At 39.8% G+C, this 19,814-nt stretch overlaps 1 long non-coding RNA gene across 1 annotated transcript in view; it reads left to right on the top strand.

Annotated features, from left to right (window-relative positions):
- The window catches only part of LOC144589449 (uncharacterized), a 32,772-nt gene extending 14,579 nt beyond the window's left edge, over positions 1-18,193 (top strand). Inside the window, exon 2 of the long non-coding RNA XR_013545550.1 lies at positions 18,141-18,193. This is a non-coding gene — a long non-coding RNA (uncharacterized LOC144589449). The remainder of the gene's footprint in view (positions 1-18,140) is intronic.
- The last annotated feature ends 1,621 nt before the right edge of the window (positions 18,194-19,814 follow it).

Below are 19,814 nucleotides of genomic sequence, written 5' to 3'. Positions count from 1 at the left end.
GACTGTAGATGAAAAACTGATGATACATGTAGTGAAGCCTCTTCCGGAGGTGGGGAGGTGAGAACAACAGAATATCCTTGTGTCATTCATCATGTTGAAGAAGGCTGAGTCTGGGATCAAATAACAAACATTTATTACAAACAGTGAAAGAAGAATGTGGCAAAGCAGGATTGCAGCTGAATGTTAAGAAGACTAAAATCACAACTATAGAAAATCTACATGACTTCAATGTTGACAATTAAGAAATCGAGATAGAGATTTTCTTGGGTCAGTCATCAATCCAAATGGATATTACAGACCAGAAAACAAAAGACAGGGACTAGAAAGGGCAGCAATGAAGGAACTAGAAAAAATCATTACTAGAGATGGACATGAACCACAAACCACATATTTCCACTTTTTTCCCCATTGAAGTACAAATCGATTTACTCACCTCACTACCTTTTGCTGCCGCTGCCTTCTCTGCTGCCACTTCTGTTATCTTGAAAGGCAGCCCAGCTGGCTCCTGCAGGCCAGATGTCTTTTCTTATGCACCCACCGCCTCTCAGGTGAGAGACAGGAGCATTCACAGAGGTAGCAGGCTGACAGCCAGTCCAGCTACCACTAAAAAAAAATGGCTGTAAAAAAATGAGCCAAGCTTCTCCCTCCCCCAGCCCAAGAGGCAGCCACAAAGCTGTCTTTTAAAAACAAGATTTCAAGATGGCAGCAGCAGTGGAGAAGGAGGCAATGGCTGCAAAAGGTAGGGATGTGATGGGGTGATTGGGAAGGGGACAGAGGGCAGTAGGTGCCTCTAGGTGCCTGGGGTGCCTCTCAAAAAAGAAATTATATTTTCAAATTAGATGGATGACTCAAAAAGCACTAAAATGCATCTCATCGTATTTGTCAGGGTTGTCGAGTTTGATGAACATGAATCGATGAATTAGCAATTTCAAACAAATTTCCCCATTATTATTTTTTTGTTTCATGCCCACCTCTAATCATCATGTGTAAGGATGTGTCATTGAAGGCCAAGTCCAAGATTATCCACACTCTTGGATTTCAATGTACAGAAATGGAAGCTCAATCGTAACAAAAGCTCAAAGGAAAAATATTGATTCTGGACTTCCAGAAAGATGAACATCAACTGTCCTGAGTTCTTCCTCAGCCTAATATTTTCCACTTGGCAGGAGATTCCTTGGTAGGGTAGGCTTTTCACCACCTTCCTCCTCTTCGTATCTTTCTGGACCTGTCTCTTGACTCCAGTGGAGAGCTTACTCTGGGATAATGCCCTGGAGAAGAAGTCCTCCCCTTGCCAGCCAGATATCCTTGAGACAAGCCGCCTAGAGTGGTCTTAATCGAGTAGATAGGCGGGAAATAAATAAATAAATAAATAAATAAATAAATAAATAAATAAATAAATAAATAAACAGTGTGAGTGTCCAAGCTCACTTGTTCACACATATGCTATATAGTGAATAGTCTAACTTTGAATTAGAAAGTATGCTCAGTGAAAGTATTTTACTACTACTTGCACATTCCTCAATTTAGGAAATGCAAGTTCTCACCTTAAGCCTTTTTCTCCTGTTGATTTCTCTTGCTATTTCAAGTTCAAGGACTCTTTGTTTAGGATTGTTGGCACACCACAGATTTGAGTTCTAAATTGATTATTCAATAGAAAAATCATATACATAGTATTTCACATTCAAAAAATAAGCAAGAACTTGCACAAAGAAGCAGAATACTAGAATAACATTAACAGAACATCCAACTTTAAAAAAGAACTATGAAAGCAAGAAAAAAGTCAAGATTTACACAGTCATGACAAATTCTTGATTCAATGCATAAACATGCACTGCACTCTCAAGTATGTATGTGGGCTTAGTGGTTTAAAATTCTTTCTAAGGCATTTAGTTTGTTGCAGCAAAAAAAAGAGCTTGGAAAGTCATTTTTGTAAAAAAAATTACTATTATTCATTACTATGTTTGAAAAGCAAGATGTTATAATTAACAGTCCTAGAAAAGGAAGTTATTATGTTGCCTATTGTGCTGTTAATTATTTTGCTGCTACTTTTTGCTACCTTTTATTTACAAAAAAACTTGATGATGAAAGGCATAACATGTACAAGAATCATGTCCAAAATTTCACTAGAATTTCCTTTAAACATAATTTTTTAAAAGTAACTAGAAAAAATGACTGATCACAGTGATTAAGTGATTTCTATCCTACTGTTATAGTACCTTTCAATAGTAACTTTGCTCCATCATTTTTACTCAAAAAAAAGAACTAACTGCAAATAAATATTACTTTGAAACTCATAGCAAAACCAACAAGTCATCCTGTGGTACCTTATCCAAGAAATGTATTAAATCTAACTGTTAGAGCAGTACGACAGTGGAACCAGTAGCACTTTTCAAATATTTGAAAGGCTATCATACAGAGGAGGGGCAGGATCTGTTCTCAATCATCCCAGAGCGCAGGACATGCAACAATGGGCTCAAGTTAAAGGAAGCCAGATGTTGTCTGAAGATCAGGAAAAACTTCCTAACTGTTAGAGCAGTACGACAGTGGAACCAGTTACCTCAGGAGTTGGTGAGTGCTCCAACACTGGAGGCATAATCACCTAGCAGATATGCTTTGATTGTATTCCTGCGTTGAGCAGGGGGTTGGAGTTGATGGCCTTGTAGGCCCCTTCCAACTTCACTTTTCTATGATTTCTATGATTATAGTTTATGTTATGAACCTCTGTGCATTCTAGTCTTCTTCAGAATTGGTTCAAAATATGATAGATACTAGCTATCAGATCTTAAAATTATTATTTCATAGTCTTATTTACAACAATAGTATTCCAAAAACTGAAGTAAAAGCAGAAAGCATTTACTAATAAATTAGCTCAAATGGGCCTTTCCAGCCAACAAAGCATTTTTCACCATCTGCCCCAGAAAACCAATTCTTGAGATACTCAGGTTTAAGTGCCAAAAGAGGAGCCTACCTCCCTGTTGAGGTTGGAGCCATCCAATCTACATTCATTGCAGCCACATGGATGACCTATGCCAGGAACTGGACAGGTCATCCATGTCCCTTTTGGTTCTGCTGGACCTTTCATTGGCTTTCAATACCATCAATCATGGTATCTTTCTGATCTATCTCTCTGGGATTGGATTTGGATACACTGTGTTATAGTGGCACTTTTCCTTCGTGGAGGAGAGAACTCAGAAGGTGGTGCTGGGGAATTTCTTTTTGACACCTTGGCATCTGGCCTGTGGGGTCCCTCAGGGTTCTGGGAGAGGTTGTCTGGAGTTTTGGAATTTGGTGTCACCAGTATGAGGACGACAGCCAACTCTATGTCTCCTTGCCATCCAAATCCAAGGAAGCTGTTTTGACTCTAGATCGGTGTCTGGTATCAGTAATGGACTATATGAGGGTGAAAAAAATGAAACAATCCAGACTAGACAGAGGTTCTCCTGGTCAGTCAAAAGACAGATCAAGGAATAGGGATGCAGCCTGTGCTGGATGGGGTTGCACTGCCTCTGAAAATGCAGGTGCACAGCTTAGGAGCACTCTTAGATTAATCTCTGAGCCTGGGTGCCCAGGTTTTTGCAATGGCCAGGAGTGCCTTTGCACAATAAAACTAGTGTTCCAGCTGTGCCTGTTTCTGGAGAGGTCTGATCTGGCCACAGTGATACATGCCTTAGTTACATCCTGGTTGGATTAATGTAACAGACTTTATGTGGGGCTGCCTCTAGAAAGTGTTTGGAAACTTCAGTGGGTCCAAAGTGCAGCTTCCAGATTGTTAACTGGGGCTGGTTACAGGGATCACATAACCCCCCCATTACAACAGTTTCACTGGCTGTTGATGTGTTTCCGGACACAATTCATAATGCCAATTCTAACCTATAAAGTCTGAAACAGCTAAGGTCCAAGCTATCTCAAGAACCATGTCTCCCTTTATGAGTCTGTCTGGGTATTAAGATTATTAGGAAAGGCCTTGGTCCCACCATCCTCACAGGTGCACTTGGTGGGGACACAGGAGAGGGCCTTCTCTGTTGCTGGTAAAAAGGGGAGAAGAGAAGGAAAAGACTTTCAAAAATTTTCTTTTGGATGGCAGAGGAACTAAGATTACAAGATATATGGAGAGAAACAAATACTCAAAGCTCTCAATTTGCCTTCTACTCAAACAGGCATAAATCCTGGTTGAGAATAGATATGATCTGGCTATCCTCAGAATTAAAAACAGAAATACAGGAAGTAGAAATAGAAACCAATATTTGGGCAGATAATAATCCAATGAAAATGTGGTGGAAAGGAGAGAGAAAAAGAAAAGATGGACCTTAAACCAGAGAATATTGAAGGATAAAGAATTTGTGGAAAGAACTAAAAAAGAAATTGAATTCTTCTTCAAAGAAAATAATACAGAGGAAACATCCCTCCAAACAATTTGGGATAGAGGGACACAGCTAAAGCACATTTCACAGGATTAGCCATATCATATATAGCCAAAAGGAATAAAGAAAAAAACCCAACAACTTACAAAACTGAAGGAAGAATTCAAGAAACTGGAGCTAGAACTACAAAAAGAACCACAGAAGAAAAATTTTAAAAACCGGATGGAGATAGTAAAACATAAATTAAACTTAATAGAATCAGAAGAATTAGCTCAACAAGTTAAAAGTGTTAAACAAAATCTCTTTGAGAATGCCAATAAACCTGGAAGATGGCTCTCCTATAGACTGAAAAAAGAAAAACAAAAAAGATTAATAAGGAAGCTCCAAGATGAAAATGGAGACTTACAATATCAAAAAGAGAAAATAAAAATAACTAAAGAATATTATGCTAATCTGTGTGATACCCAAGAATTTTCCCTTGAAAAAACAATACAATATATCAAAAAAGCAAACCTCCCTAAAGTACCAGAAAACATTAAAAGTCTCTTAAATGAGAAAATAACAATGATGGAAGAAACAGAAGCCATTAAAAAACAAAAAATGATAAGACCCCAGGACCAGACGGATTAGCAGTGGAATTTTATAAATCCTTCCAAGATATATTAAGCCTACCAATAAAAGAGGTCTGCAACGCAGTTCTATTAGAAGCTAAAGTACCTAAGACAAGGCTAGAGGCTTATATCACCCTAATACCAAAAGAAGACACGAACTCTACACATAGTAACAGAACTCTAGTAATAGGTCAAGTAAATGCTGGAAATGTCATAAAAAACTGGAACTTATTATCAACTTTGGTGGACCTGTGATAAAGCAACAAATATTTTGGGAAAAAATACATATTGTTAAAATAATTAAAAAGCATGTAAATTTTAAGCCAGAACTCTTTCTATTAGGTATAACACCAGAAAGTGTTGATAAACAAAATGTATATTTAATACTGCATATTTTAACAGCCACAAGGGTTATATTCGCACAATACTGGAAGAATGAAGAAACACCTACAGATCAAGAAATAATTGGAAAGATATTGGACTGCACCGAAATGGATAGACTCACACTGAAAATCAAAGGAAAGGAAGATGCAGAATATTATCAAACATGGAACTTTTTTTATCAATGGTTAGAGGCACATTGTAGAGATTAAGAGCTTAATATGTATTGTAGCTGTATTAACAAATGATTATAAGCTGAACCCAGGTGACAAGATGTTAAACAAGCATGGATGGATTTTATAAATAATAATAATAAAAAGGAAAAGGAAATGTAAAAAAGAAAAAAAGAAGCGAGAACTGCTTGGACATGTCTGTAGTCCCTCTGTGCTAGAATAATTTGAAGGGCTGTTTTGGACTGAATGAAATAGTGAAGCAAAGATGTGAGTAGGTACAACACATACAGTGGAGGAACATACACACTAGAGATGGGCATGAACCTCGTTTCAGATGTTTATGCCACTCACTTCCACCACCCCTGTTGGCTCCTCAACTCACTAGCTGGCACATGCTGCTTTTCTCCTGCTCTTTGCACAAGTGTCCAGTTGCAGCAGGAGCATGCACTTCCCTTCTCCACCTCCTTCAAAAGCAACCCACTCAGATGAGGAGGCAGCACTGCCTTTGAGTAGGCAGGTGCTGGAGGAGATGGAGAAGGGAAGACTGTGCAAAGAGCAGGAGAAAAGCAGCACATGTCACCTGATGAGTGGGGGAGCCACTGGAGAGAAGCGAATGCGCAACCCTTTGGTTCAATGCAGATGAAATGTCATGAACCTCTGAACCAAAATTCATGCCCATCTCTAATACACACCTTTTAACCTCTAGATTAAACTAATGTTGCTATGCCTGCTCCACCAAATGCAGACTGGAAAGCTATGTTCCAAATTTCATATCCCTTTGAGTTAGGCAAGCTGAAGAAGAAAAGCTGTATTGGACCAAATCCTCTACGGATATGTTGGGTACATATTTTTCCAAAATATGTCCCTTTGCTTCTTGAATTTGAAAAAAAGGGAGGAAGAGGTTGGAGTTAGCAAAGAATGTCACTGGAAAGCAAGGTTAAAATCATGCATACTATGTCAAAGCAAGAAAGACAGGTGTCATGAGTGCAGCCAAAGATCCGGAACCTGAGGGGTTAACTGTAGCTGAGGAGAATGCTGAGCAATTAGAAACACAAACAGCTGAATTGCCTCCAGATTCTCCTCCCCCAGTAGATAGGCTGAGGGCCAGGCTTCAGGGAAGACTTATGACAGAAACATCCGATCAACTAGCCCTGAGTTCTGACAGGATGAAAAGGCTTCCAGCAGTTCAAGGACTGTTTTTACTATATAAGCAACTCTCAGACAGCTGGAAGTCTGTGGAAGCAACAAGTTGAACCTCTGGCTTGCATCCATGCTCCTGACTACCTTGAACCTTGTTCTCTGGACCCTTGGCTTTGGACTTTGACCCTGGACTACGTTGTGTGAGTTGGCTTTGGTATTTGGATATTGGCTCTGCCTTCTCTGAATTTCTGACATAGGACTGGTTTATTGGACTCTGCTGTTGTACTGTAACCCCTGGGAATGTGACAACAGGGACAAAAGTCAAGTCATTTGAAATGTAGTTTGGTATAGATATTAAATATGGCAAAAAGGAGAAAAGTGGATGCTTAATCAAGTCAAGCCTGAACTCTCATTAGAGCAAAAATGAGTAACCTGTGTCTATCATACAATGCACATGTCATAGAAATGTGAACATTCTAAATGATTGAAGTATTTGCATAGCATATCATTTTGCCCAATCAGAATATGTCTGGAGTCATGATTTCTGTATTTTAATCTATGAGCATAAATGGGGCCAATGGCTGGACAGTGGTTTAGGGATCATCCTAGTTAAAAATAACATAGATCCATGAGGATGTGTGCATCAGATCCATGTTTTTGCACCACTTCAAAGTCATGCACTGGAAGACCCATGGTTTCTGTGGTGTTGCCTGTGGACACAGATGGGGGCTATGAATGGACAGTGATTTGGGGAGTATAACATCTAAAAATTATATGAAATCATGCAAATTGGTAAACTTACTCATAAGTAAACTTAGTAAACCATGGTTTGAGATTATTTAAAGCCGCAAAGGGAAAAATGAGTGAGCTGCTTATATTATTATTATTATTATTATTATTATTATTATTATTATTATTATTATTATTATTATTATTATTATTATTATTATTATTATTATTATTATTATTAAAATAGAATTTAAAATATTTTCATAGGCAGGAGCTAAATATGTGTGGCCAGGAAGAAATTAAATGTTTTCTTTGACACTGAAAATTTCTCAGACCCCAGTGTGAGTTCACCCAGGCCCACCCTACCAATTTCACCCTAAAATTTATAGTATTCTCTTAGACTGTAGAAATGCAATAATAAAAACAGCCTTACAGTCATTATGTGTTTTCTGTTTCAACATTTAAAAAATTCAGTGTGAAAAACACCAGTATTCCTTCATGAACTTCAAATCAATTGAGTCCAGTATTTTGGCTCCAACTCCAAGGTATTCTGACTCCAATACACACAGAGAGCCAAAGCCTCCCAGTCCTGAACTAACTAATAAATATAACATTAATCTTTGTTCAAATGATGTGGCCGTGAAAGATCTTATAACTTGCCATTTAAATGCAACACATGTACTAGAAAGAAATAGGAAGTGATGGGCTGGTCACTTCCAGTTTCTAAAAAAAATGCTAACTTTGGATTAAATGAGGCCTGAAGGCAAAGTTACATTTAAATAGCATATTTCATCCCTTGTAGATTTTATGGTGAGATGGGGAGGGGGCCACACACTGGGGCCTGAGAGAATGAGAGAAGGGCCTCCTGGATTATCTTAAAAACTAGATGGAGTTGGGTGTCCTCAGCACAGTAATAGTACCAGACCACAAAAATTCTGGACAGCTTCTTTCAGGTTTCTCATGTAGATGTGAAATAGTATGGGGGATCATGGAACCCCACAGGCTAATGGTCAAGGCGTTGAACAGGAGTTCCCCAGGACCACTACCATTCACAGAGTGATGCCATGCAAGAGAAAATTCCAGAAGCAGACTCCCTTTTTCATCAGTTCACCACTTCTCACCAAATGCCAAGCAATTGTCAGGGCTCTTTTTCAACAAGTCTGAATGGTAGTGAGCAGAAGAGGGTATCCTGTAGACTGGTGGTTCCCAACCTTGGGTCTCCAGATGTTCTTGGACTACAACTCCCAGAAGCCTTCACCACCACCTCTGCTGGCCAGGATTTCTGGAATTTGAAGTTCAAGAACATCTGGAGGCCCAACTTGGGGACCACTGCTGTAGACCATCTTGACTACTACCACTGGCATTATCAACATTCAGGCTGCCCTATGCAATGTAAAGCTTGCCATCCTTTTTCCTGCTGGTAATGAGGGCACGATATTGTACAGCAATATTCGGCCATTTTCTGGCTTTTTGAATTGTGGGTACAGAAGCACAATATCCCACATTCATAAATTGGAAGAGTTTTTTTTGAAGATTCAAATAATAAGTAAAAAGGTGTGCATTCTGGATATCACCCTCAAGATGTGATTTCTCCTCAGACACAGATATAACAAATTTATTGCAGTAATGAAAAAGAACTATCAGTGGCTGCATTCATTTGATGCTATGATTGCTAAGAAATCATAAATAGGAAATTGTTGCTAGGATTGCTTCCTTGCAGTGCAAGATTGATTCTCTTATTACAGTTTACTTTGTATTACTGTTACAGTAATAAGAGTAATACAAAGTTCATTCCAGCAGCTAAGACTGAACTGAATCTTGCTGATAACAGCAGGGAATCATTCCATTTGTTTCTTAGGAATACAGTCTTTGAGATTATTCCACTTGCTCTGATAATACACAATTAAAGATACTCTGTTCAAAATCAGTATACAAATGGGTTCTTTTGATATTTAGAAACTGTCAAATCTAGCAAACAATATGCCCTGTAATCCTATAGGAATTATGTGAATTCTTCCCTGTCCTTTGCTCAGGCATATTATCAGGATACACAGTTATCAGATTCCCTTAAGCTGGCATGACATATCATCACAGCCAGCAACTCTTGACAGCTGAGATACTGAAAATGTCCATGTACATTATTACACCAGTGACGGAGAAGAAGCAGGTTAAGACAGTCCTATTAAGCTTCATATGGGTCATAGATGAAGTTTATGACATGGGGGTTTCTTGCTTTCTTTGTCTTTATATCATGCACACAATCTTTGAGTGTATCTAAATCACACATTTAATATTTGATACCACTTTACGTATTATGGCAGAATCCTGAGATCTGAATCTTCCTGAGGTACTTCAGAATTCTCTGGTCATTGTGAACTTTGTAGGGACAGGCAGAAAAATAACTTCTTTTTTTGATGATATCCAGAAATTTGCTTCCTCATTGCTATAGTGTTCAGGGCAAATTGCATTCTGTAGGGTGGGTGCACATTCTCCTCCCAGCTGCCCAAATATGGGTCAAAATGATCTGATACCGTATAGCATTAATTTAAAATAATGTACAAAATGCAGTGTGGTGTAGTGATGATGTAGTAATTCATAGTAATGAATTATGACTTCAGACTGAAAGATCCAGGACAAGTTTGAATCCCATTTTTCCCATTAAATGCTGTTCCCCAATTTCAGTTGAATTTTTTCTTTTAAGAATATTGAGCCTTAACCCATTCCCCCCAGCTACTGCTTCTCATTTGTGAACACATTCATTAAATGGGTGGGGGAAGGCATATTAGGCAGAAAACTTATAACTGCTAAAAGGATCGATATTAATGAGATTATTAACATGTATTCAGCTTTTGAGATTGCAGCTTTATTATTTCCAAATAAAAACATCAAATAAGACAGTGGTTCCTACTATCTCAGGTAATAATTATTATCCCAGATATACTGAGTCCAGACCTAGGCTCAGGTGACAAACAACAAAGCAACCCATTTTTCTGTATGTGTGGCAAATAAAAAAGTTTATCCAACTCTGACAAAATTCCATCCCTGTGGGTTGGTCATGGAAGAGGACTTACTAGGATATGTGTTCAAACGACACTGCTTTTCGCCCAGTCATTAAAAATTACGTTCCCTCAAAACTCTTATTTGGAGGGGGAGGCTTAATCCATTTCCATGCTAAATTTTTATTTTGGGAGCTTTTTCTTTAAAAATTTAAAAATATTTGTGTGTTCTCTAAAAGATTCTTACCAGGATCATCTGATGCAGAAATGAACCTCATAGAAAGCACCATGGCACTAATATCTGTCCCCAAAATGAAACAAATAACGCTTGCCAGAGGAACAGAACTCCTCTAGAAAATCAGTCAAAAGAGCACTGGTGGCATTCGATCAAACTTTGTCATCAAGATGTCAGAAAAATATCAACACCATCAGTAATAAACTGCATTAACAAATAGTCTGTCTGCTTGGGTGTCTGTTGTAATAGATTCCGACCCTTTCCTTTTCTGCTTTCTGACTGTTGGTTCTCATATAGAAAAAAGATATAGAGTATTATTATTCAAAAACTCCAAGCACAGTCAAAATGATAAAAACATTGACTAGTACTATATAACAGATACAAGTTTTAACCAAACACCTAAGTATCTTTTAAATATCGACACAGTATGTATGCCAGGGGTCTCAAACATGCGGCCCGGGGGCCATTTGGAGCCCGCCGGATGATAGTTTGTGGCCCCTGCCTTGCCTGCCCCTGAAGCGCCCAGGTGTCGTCTGCTGTAAAGAGTCAAAAAAGCCTTGCCTCGCTCGCCGGCTCTCTCCCAAGACAGTGCCTCTTGCATCCTCCATCCAGAACTGCAGCCTGTCTGCCAGCTGGCACGCTGCAGTTCCAGATGGAAGGTGCAAGTGGCGCTGTCTTGGGGACAGCCAGAGACTTAGGCATTCTGCCAGCCCTTTTCCCCGAGCGCCCGAGCCGCTGCCGAGCAATGCCTGAGAGCGGAGCTCGCTCCCGGCCCGTCCTCGAACAGCACTTCCAAGTCGCCAACAGCAGCTGCCGCCACCGCTGCCTCTTCCAGGGAAGTGGCTCTCTGGTTCTCTTTCTTGGCACCCCCAGCACCAGCCCAGCCAGCAGCTGCCTCAGCACCCGGTGGTGTTTCCTCCTCCTCTTTGTCCTGCTTCAGCCGCCTCGGCTCGAGGCTGCCTGGGCTTGCCACGCAAAGTTTGCTCCTCTGTTGTGGTGGGGGTAGCTGCTGCTGCTGAGTGCACCTTTTTTTGAGGGGGCTCTCAGGAAGGTTGCCAGACCTCTGTGTGTTTGTGTGCGTGTGCGTGCGTGCACCTGTGGGGCCTCCTGCCCCATTCTGTTTAATTTCAGGGGTACTGGTGGGCTTTTTTCCTTTGGCAAGGCAAATTCTGTGAAGGTTTTTTTAAAATTTTATGTCATGCCTTCCCCCCCAGCTATGCGGATGCCGGCGCTCCCTCCCTTCTCCACTTCTTTGTCCTGCTGCTGGTGGTGGTAGTGAAGAATGAGCTGGAGGAGGTTGTGGCGGGCTACAAGTGCTCACGTGCCCCTACTCTTCCTCCTCCTCCTTGGAGCCCCAGCCGGGCTAAGGAAATTCCTGGGCAGCTTCCTCGAGCTCTTGCTCCGCTTGGCGAAAAATCTGATGTGGCCCGGCCTCACCCAGACTCTGCCTCCAGCGGCCCCCAGGTTAACTGAGTTTGAGACCCTTGATGTATGCTGTTCGTAAAATTGCAGTTTTTTGTAGCTCTGATGGTGGTGTGATTTCTGAGATCTGCAACTGCTTGTAGTACTGAGTGAAATTTCTTTTTTTATTATTATTAATATTTTATTTTGAAACTACCAGGAATATGGTAGGGAATACAAAAGGTAAAAGGAAGTGGAAGGGATGGGGAAAGGGTTTTAAGGATAGGAGAATACAGAATATACAATCATCCAATCTATTCATATTAAGTATACAAGCATCCAATCTATTCATTTTTCAATTTTAAAAAATCAACTTTTTACTTTTTTAACTGTTTGATTACCCTCTAACTATCAGTTTACATTTATCTTTTAGTTTAAATCTAAGTTACTCCAACACTATCAGGAAACTGAAACCAATTGTAAAATACATCCTCTCTTTCAATTTCCTTCTGTCTTGGACATACATTCAGCACGCCTGAAAAAGTATCCATTTCTATCACTTCCCATATTTTCTCAGTACACTTCTCTCATCTCCGTGACTCTGTTTTCTTCCAGTTTTTGGAAGATAGGGATTAATACAGGACAGTAATCCAATTTTTAACACCACATTTCAGACTGTTGTAGCTAAATAGCTCACAGGGTGACTCTTAATCCCATTTACCTGTTACCTGGCATCACACTCAATAAAAACAGTTCTGGAGTTAGTACAGTTTCCTTTAACTGTTGTTTAACATCTGATGATTTCTCTTTCATCAAATCTTCCATCTGGCTGAGACGCTCATTTACCTGCTGAAAACCTGTTATTATTATCATTTGTATGGTAACCTGCCATTCTTTATCTGGCAAATCCCCAGCAGTTGATATTCAAATTTTTCAAAGGCCATTTCCATCTTTCCAATCAGTATGGTCTGTATAAATAATACTCTTTAGTTTCCACTATTTTATTAACAAACCAAACCCATCATCAACCAAACCTTCCCTAAGTATTTCCTCCCCTCCTTACCCAGATATTTAATATATAGCTCAACTTTTAGCCCAACAATTTAAATTACAACCATGACAGTATTATCAGAGTCCCACACAGTCCAGCCAAGAAAAAGTCCAGACTAAACAGTGGACACAGGAAGTCAGTCTCTCCAATAGATATCGTTATAATCCATCAAAATTCCACTCCTGGTTTTCCTAGCTCCTCAGTCTATTCAGTTGCGTTCGTCTCGCTGATGATTCACAGTCTGTTTTCTTGCTTCCGAAGGTTTATTCCTCCTTCTACATCCCAGTAAGATTCTGTTATCAAAGTCCCATTCATCAAACTCCCATCCTGGTTTTCCCAGCTCCTCAATCTAGCCAATTGTGTCATCACACTGATGGTTCACAATCTGTTTTCTTACTTCCAAAAGCTTAATCCTCCTTCTCCGAAAGCAAGATTTTATTATCAGAGTCCCACACATTCTAGGGAGAAAGATCCAGATTAAACAGCATTCATAAAATTTCAGTCCCTTAAAGCCTGTCCAGTTGTATTTTCTCTTCCAGAAACACAAGATTTTTCTGATTCACTGTCTCTCAGTTCGACCTTAAGCCAGCCTGCTGTTTGAAAGTCAGTTTCGTTTTGTTTTGAAGAAGCAGGCTGGCAAGCAAGACTCACCGCTCCTTATCTTCTTTCAGGCAAGTATTTTCATTCTAATTTCTTTTTCATCTTCATGAGGTTATTCATAAATCAGAGGCTTCAACTTACTTTGTTATTGTATATTTTCAGCTCTATTTCTTGATCTCCTCTCCTCGGGGGTGGGGTTGGAGTTACTCACAGCTATTCTGCAAAAATGGCTCCCGTCTCCGATCGGGTGAATTTTCAGAGGGAAGAAAAATCAGCTTGCCACCCAATCTTCTTCCTTCTGGCACTCACCAACTGCTTCAGAGAGATCTCTCCTGGTCTCCCTTCAATTCCCCCATTTCTAGAGGGACCCCAGACCTGGAGGTTCAAGCTTTTCCCAGGAGCTGTTCCCAGCAGCTGCTGGCTGCACCATGACAAAGCTCCGCCTCCCTGAGTGAAATTTCTTTATATTGTTCTCAAAGCCCCAATGATATGCGGACTACTGAAGTGTGTTTATTCCAGAGATGAGATATTTAGATTTCCAGGTCTCTGTACTTTGTTAGGTTTTCCAGTTCTTTTTTTTCAACTCTGGCATCCCCTGGAATTGCAATGTCAGTGATCTGGACATTTCTTTGTTCTATTACTACTTTGTCTGGTGTGTTATGTTCAAGGTGTCTGTCCGTTTGGATCCAGAAACCCCACAAGATCTTGACTTCCTCATTTTCTGACACCTTCTCTACCTGATGTTCACAGGGGTTTTTTGGAAGCTGCCAAATTATATTTTTGCATAATAACCAGTGCACTAACTTTGCCACTCTATCATGTCTAACTTCGTAATCTGTGCAATCTTTGGACATTCACAGATAGGTGTGACACAGTTTCATCTTTTTCTTGACAAAATCAATATTTGATGATAGCACTAACTCCTCGGATCTTAGCTTTCATCATGTTAGTTTGGAGTGCTTGTTCTTGTGCAGCAAAAATCAAGCCTTCGATTTCTTTTTAAGGGTCCACAGTTTTAGCCATGCCCATGTTGAATTAAGATCATGCTTTCCATCAATATTTCTCAGGTGTTGTCCATGTAGTGGTTTATTTGTCCAGCTATTAAATTTATTTTCAAATTGTTGTTTCTTATATTGAGCCTTTGTTTCTGTTCTTTTCAAAGTATTTTCCATTTTCACTGCTTTCAGTAATTTTTCTCTGCTTATACTGATAAAATCATTTAGGCTTCTTTTTTCTTCCTCAACTACCTCATTTATTTGCAGTAATCAATGGCCTCAAGTTTTTTGTGGTAAATATAACCTGTCCACATCACTTTTGGGATGTAGTGTGTGATGCATGTTCAGTTTGAGTGTTTTCTCTATATTGTTTCAGGTGCACTTCATATCTTTAAATTTCCATTGCTGTGGCTGTTACCCGCTGTTTTGATTCTTCCATAGTTTCAACAATTGTTTTCCTTTCTTGGTCATATATTTTGCATAGTCTGACTTTTAATTTTTAATTTTTAAGTTTTAAATATTTTAAGTTGCTATTGTCTACACATAATTTGTTTATTTTTCTTTCCAGCCAAATGTTCCATTTTGGGTTGCCTTGAGTTTTCTGGGGGGTTTGCAGCTTGTAACCACATCCCATAGCTGTGCTATGCATGAGCTGGTTTGTCTCCTTTAGCATGTTGATTGGGGTTGTTCTGATGACTACATTTGCATCATTCAGTAGATCCTTTACTGATTTACTTTGTAATTGGTGCAAATTGGAGAGCCTTTGTCTTTCTGTGTTCTGGCTAATATAGGTTACTAATTTTTCCTTAAGAGATGTTTGTCATTCTGTCAACTCGCAATTTCTGGGTTGTTCCATATGTTGTTCCTCTACTGCTATTTTTTTCCACAATTGTGTCTACCTCTACACTCCATTTGTCTTCCATATTATGGTCATTATTCTGTGTTGATTTTGCCACCTTTTCTAGTTCTTGCCATTCCAGTTCTGAAAACACTTTACTCTGGGTGATAAACCTTTTCTGGTCCATTAATCATTGTTCAGTTATGTCAGTACTTGGGTGTTTCCTTTTCCAAATTTCATTATTCTTTTTTGAAAACCACGGGCTGTTGAGTTTGCCTCATAATAACATTTCATAATTTCTCGATTTTTGGTGAGAGTCCAAGTTTTATGTTTACATTGTTCCAGTAGCTTTGCAGCAGCCTGTCCTGGTCCCTCAACAGGGTCTACTGAGACCTATAGCCCATTTGTCACCAGATACCCAGGGGCTATAGCCAGAATGACACGAACTGCCTCTGGGACTCCAGCTCCAGATTTTGCCATCCAAGGCTGATGAGCCCCACCTACCCAGGACACTGAGTTAATGGTCTAAAATAGAGGCTATTAATAAGTGGTCCACTCCAACATCCAAGAAAAAAAAGAGCTTTTCTAGGGTTAGCAGGCTCCTATCAACATTTTGTGCCTAATTTCAGAGATGTAGCCACCCCTTTGTCTAATCCAATTAAAAAAATTTTGAGAAAATCCATTGGATGGCCAACAGTGAGGAAGCCTTTAACAAATTAAAGACTGCATTGACATCTGGTCCAGTTCTGAGGGCAGCAGACTTCCAACGTGAATTTGTAATCTTCACAAATGCATCCAACATTGGGCTGGGAGCCGTGCTGAGCCAAGCTGACAACAATGGAAACCATCATCCAGTGACCTTAATCAGCAAGAAACCGCAGGTGGGCGAGAAGCATTTATCCACGATTGAGAAGAAGTGCCTAACCATTGTATGGACATTGCAAAAACTGAAACCTTATATTTGGGAGAGATATTTTGTGTTATCCACCAACCATTCCCCACTTTTATGGCTAAGGACTATTCGATCCAACAACAACAAATTGATGAGGTGGGCACTACTCTAACAGGAAATTTTGTAAGGGGGAGGAGTGTGGTGATTGCTCATGTCACTCAGGTCACTGATATTCATGAGCTGATTTACATGAACCTATGAGAGGGCTGGAGAGGTGGAGTCAGCAGCTACATGAGGCTTGGCTGGAGAAGGAGGAGTCAGATAGGGCTGGTTAGAGAAATAGGTAGAGAGGATGATAATGAGATTGTAAGCTGAGAAAACTATATACTGAGGGAACTAATGACGAAATGCTTGTGTACACTGAATACTTTAAGGCCTTTGGTCATTATTCATTCTGCTTCACTTCAATAAATAAGTTCTATTTTGTTCACATGACAAGTGTTCAGACATATGTCATTTATATTGTGGATTGAAGCTATCCACTGGTGGCAGTAAAGAAAGAAGACAACATGAGTTTTTGTTTGAGGATAGTAAACAGGGGGCACGAGGAGAATGTGACAGGCTGTTTTGGACTTAATGAAATAGTGAAGAAAAGGTGTGGATGGGTACATGTACAATGGAGAAACATATACACACTTAAGCCACTCAGGTAAACTAATGTTGCCATGTCTGCTCCACTGAATGCAGACTAGAAAGCTATCTTCCTATTTACAAACTCTTTTCTTGGAGTAGCAATCTTAGGAGGGAAAGCTGGACCAAAAAGCTCTATGAACATGTTGCCTGCATATTTTCCAAAGGATGTTCTTTCATCTTTTGAAATAAAAAAGTGATGGGGGGGGGACTTGGGAGTTAGCAAAGATTGTTTCTGGAACTCCATTTGGCATGTCTTGCTCAATCCATGGATAGTAGCAAATGAAATGTATTTCAATGAAATATAATAAACTAATAGGAAATGAAATGATATTGAATTAAATGAAAGCACATTTACTTTTTGATTTATTTTATATCTAACGTATCATCCTAATTGCTAAAGGCAGCACCCATAGTACTCACAAAAGTCCTGTGAGACGGTTACATGGGAAGATCTCTCATTTACAACTGTAGAGGCAAGGTTATCTAGTATTCTTCATAGGAGAGATATTGAAACCCCAGAAAGCCAAACGAAAAAATGCAGGGCTATATAGACCAATGGTCTGATTCAATATAATGCAGTTTCTTAACACCCCTAATCCTTACAATTCTTCCCTTTTCTCTTTCCATTCTGTTCCTGACATGACTTAACTTGGACTGCAGTTTGATCTGTGACCTGTATTATGGCTGAATTCATAGTCAGTGATCACACAAAAGCTGCAGATACATTTGGGAGTTTAATGTTCACACTTGATGCAATATGATTCATTCTTCAGCCCACAGACCCCCTTCTTTTCTTCCTTCCTCTGGTTCCACTTCTGCCAATCCTTTAATAGTTCACTGTAAAGCTATTTGGTTTTGAATGGATTGTACAGTGTTTCGGAGAAGGTATCAGTGTTTCAAACTTCTTCTTAATGTGTACAGAAATACATAGGAAGGCATTTTATGTTGTCTGTGTTGTTTCTGTTTTGTTGGTATTTTTTAAAAAATATTCACATCCAGAGGTGATCTAATGCTAATTACCTATTTTAATTTTTTTTAATTCAGCAGATTATCAGGAGAAAAGAATGAGGTGGTGGGTATTCCTGTGGATCTGAACTTCATGCCCCAACTGCCTATGTCACGGAAACACCACATTCAGCCATTGTTACAAGAACAAACCAACTGGTCACATGGGGAAAAGTCTGTTCAAACTGTTGTGGCTTGAAAAAAGTAGAGGCCCCCAGGGGCAGAGGGAAAAAAGCTGTGTTGGGAGCACAAAGGGCTGGAATGATTTCAACTGCTCTTTGCATTGTGTGATCAGAAAAAAATACTTTGAATTGACCCATACTGTTATGAGTGACCAGCACCCCAGGCCAGAAAAAAAGACCAGCACCCCAGGCCAGAAAAGAAGGTGGAGACTTGCAGGGGAAGATGGGATGGTGAGCCTGATACAAATCTGCAGTGTTGCAACGAATAATGTTTTTATGTCAGCAGGAAACCACAGATGGAAGTTCTAAATGTGAGCTGGTTGACTTGTTTGTTCAGTTAGGAAAAGGGAAGAAGACTGGATATAACCAGTTGTCCAGACAAGAAAAGGGAAGCAGCCTTACTGGAATTGAAATTGTGGTAAAGTGAACAAACTGTACACGTGCAAGAAGCATTCCTGCAACCACAGACTGTACTTGCCCAGGAAATCAGGGTCTGCCCCCTGCTTGCCTATGCCCATCCAGGTTCAGCCCATAGGCACAGCCCATGAAGAAGACACTGTGGCCTCCGCCCAGGTCATGAATATTCATATGCTATCTGCATGGACCAATGAGAGTGCTGGAGAGGCTGAGTCATGAGATATAAGATTCTCTGCAGGAGGAGGAGGAAATTAGATTGGTGATTCGGGAGTTTGGAGTTGAGAGAGAATTTGGGAAGGTGGTAGAGAATAGAAAGGAAGGTTGTTTTGTTAAGAGTTAATGACATTGATTGTACCTTCATCACCTGTAACAATAAACAACTTCTACTGAGTTCTTTTGAAAATGACACATTGTCTAGACTTCTGTGATCTATAATAAACAATATTGATGTAATCAACTGGTGGCAGCAACATGACATGTAGCTTGTGCCCTGTGATTGGTGAAACAACCAAAGGAAAAGCAGGAATGTGACAAATTGGTGGCACAGCACTGGGATATGAAACAATCCAGTGAAAAATTGAATGGGCTTGAACTGGAAGGTATTCCTAGCTAGGAGGGTTTAGGTTCTGTGGTAAGAAGTGGTTACCAGTTAGAGTCTTGTGGAAGACTTAGTTTCGGGGCTTATGAACCCAGATCAGGAGAATCCTAAGATAGGGAAAATACCTACCCAAGAGAAACCATTTACCTCAGGATTTACAAGACCAAGTAGCTAGCTCAAAATACAGAGCTCTGATGAAAAAAAGCAGTAGCAGATGGAGTGGAAGCCTAAGATAGGATAGATCTAGGTTGATAAGGAAAGCTAAAAGTAAAGAAAAGCTAAGCAGAAAGTTGTTCTGGTGTATGGAGACAAGAATTGCCCAGACAGGGCAATGTTGTGGCAAAGGTTGTGAGCTTGGGAGTAGCTGAGGTGAGCTGCTTGGAAAAGCACAACCTAGTTATAAGGAAAGCCACTGAAAGAAAGGTTCTTTTGGCTCTAGTAAGGAAAAAGGACCACTCTAGTTTAATAAGGAATTGTGTTGTTTATGCCACCCAAACAAAGTAAAAAAGTGATTAT

The sequence above is a fragment of the Pogona vitticeps genome, chromosome 5 (genome assembly GCF_051106095.1).
Source record: "Pogona vitticeps strain Pit_001003342236 chromosome 5, PviZW2.1, whole genome shotgun sequence".
NCBI classification, from domain to species: domain Eukaryota; kingdom Metazoa; phylum Chordata; class Lepidosauria; order Squamata; family Agamidae; genus Pogona; species Pogona vitticeps.
The sequence above is the reverse complement of the archived record's forward strand: the minus strand, read 5'-3'. Positions and strand labels throughout refer to the sequence as shown.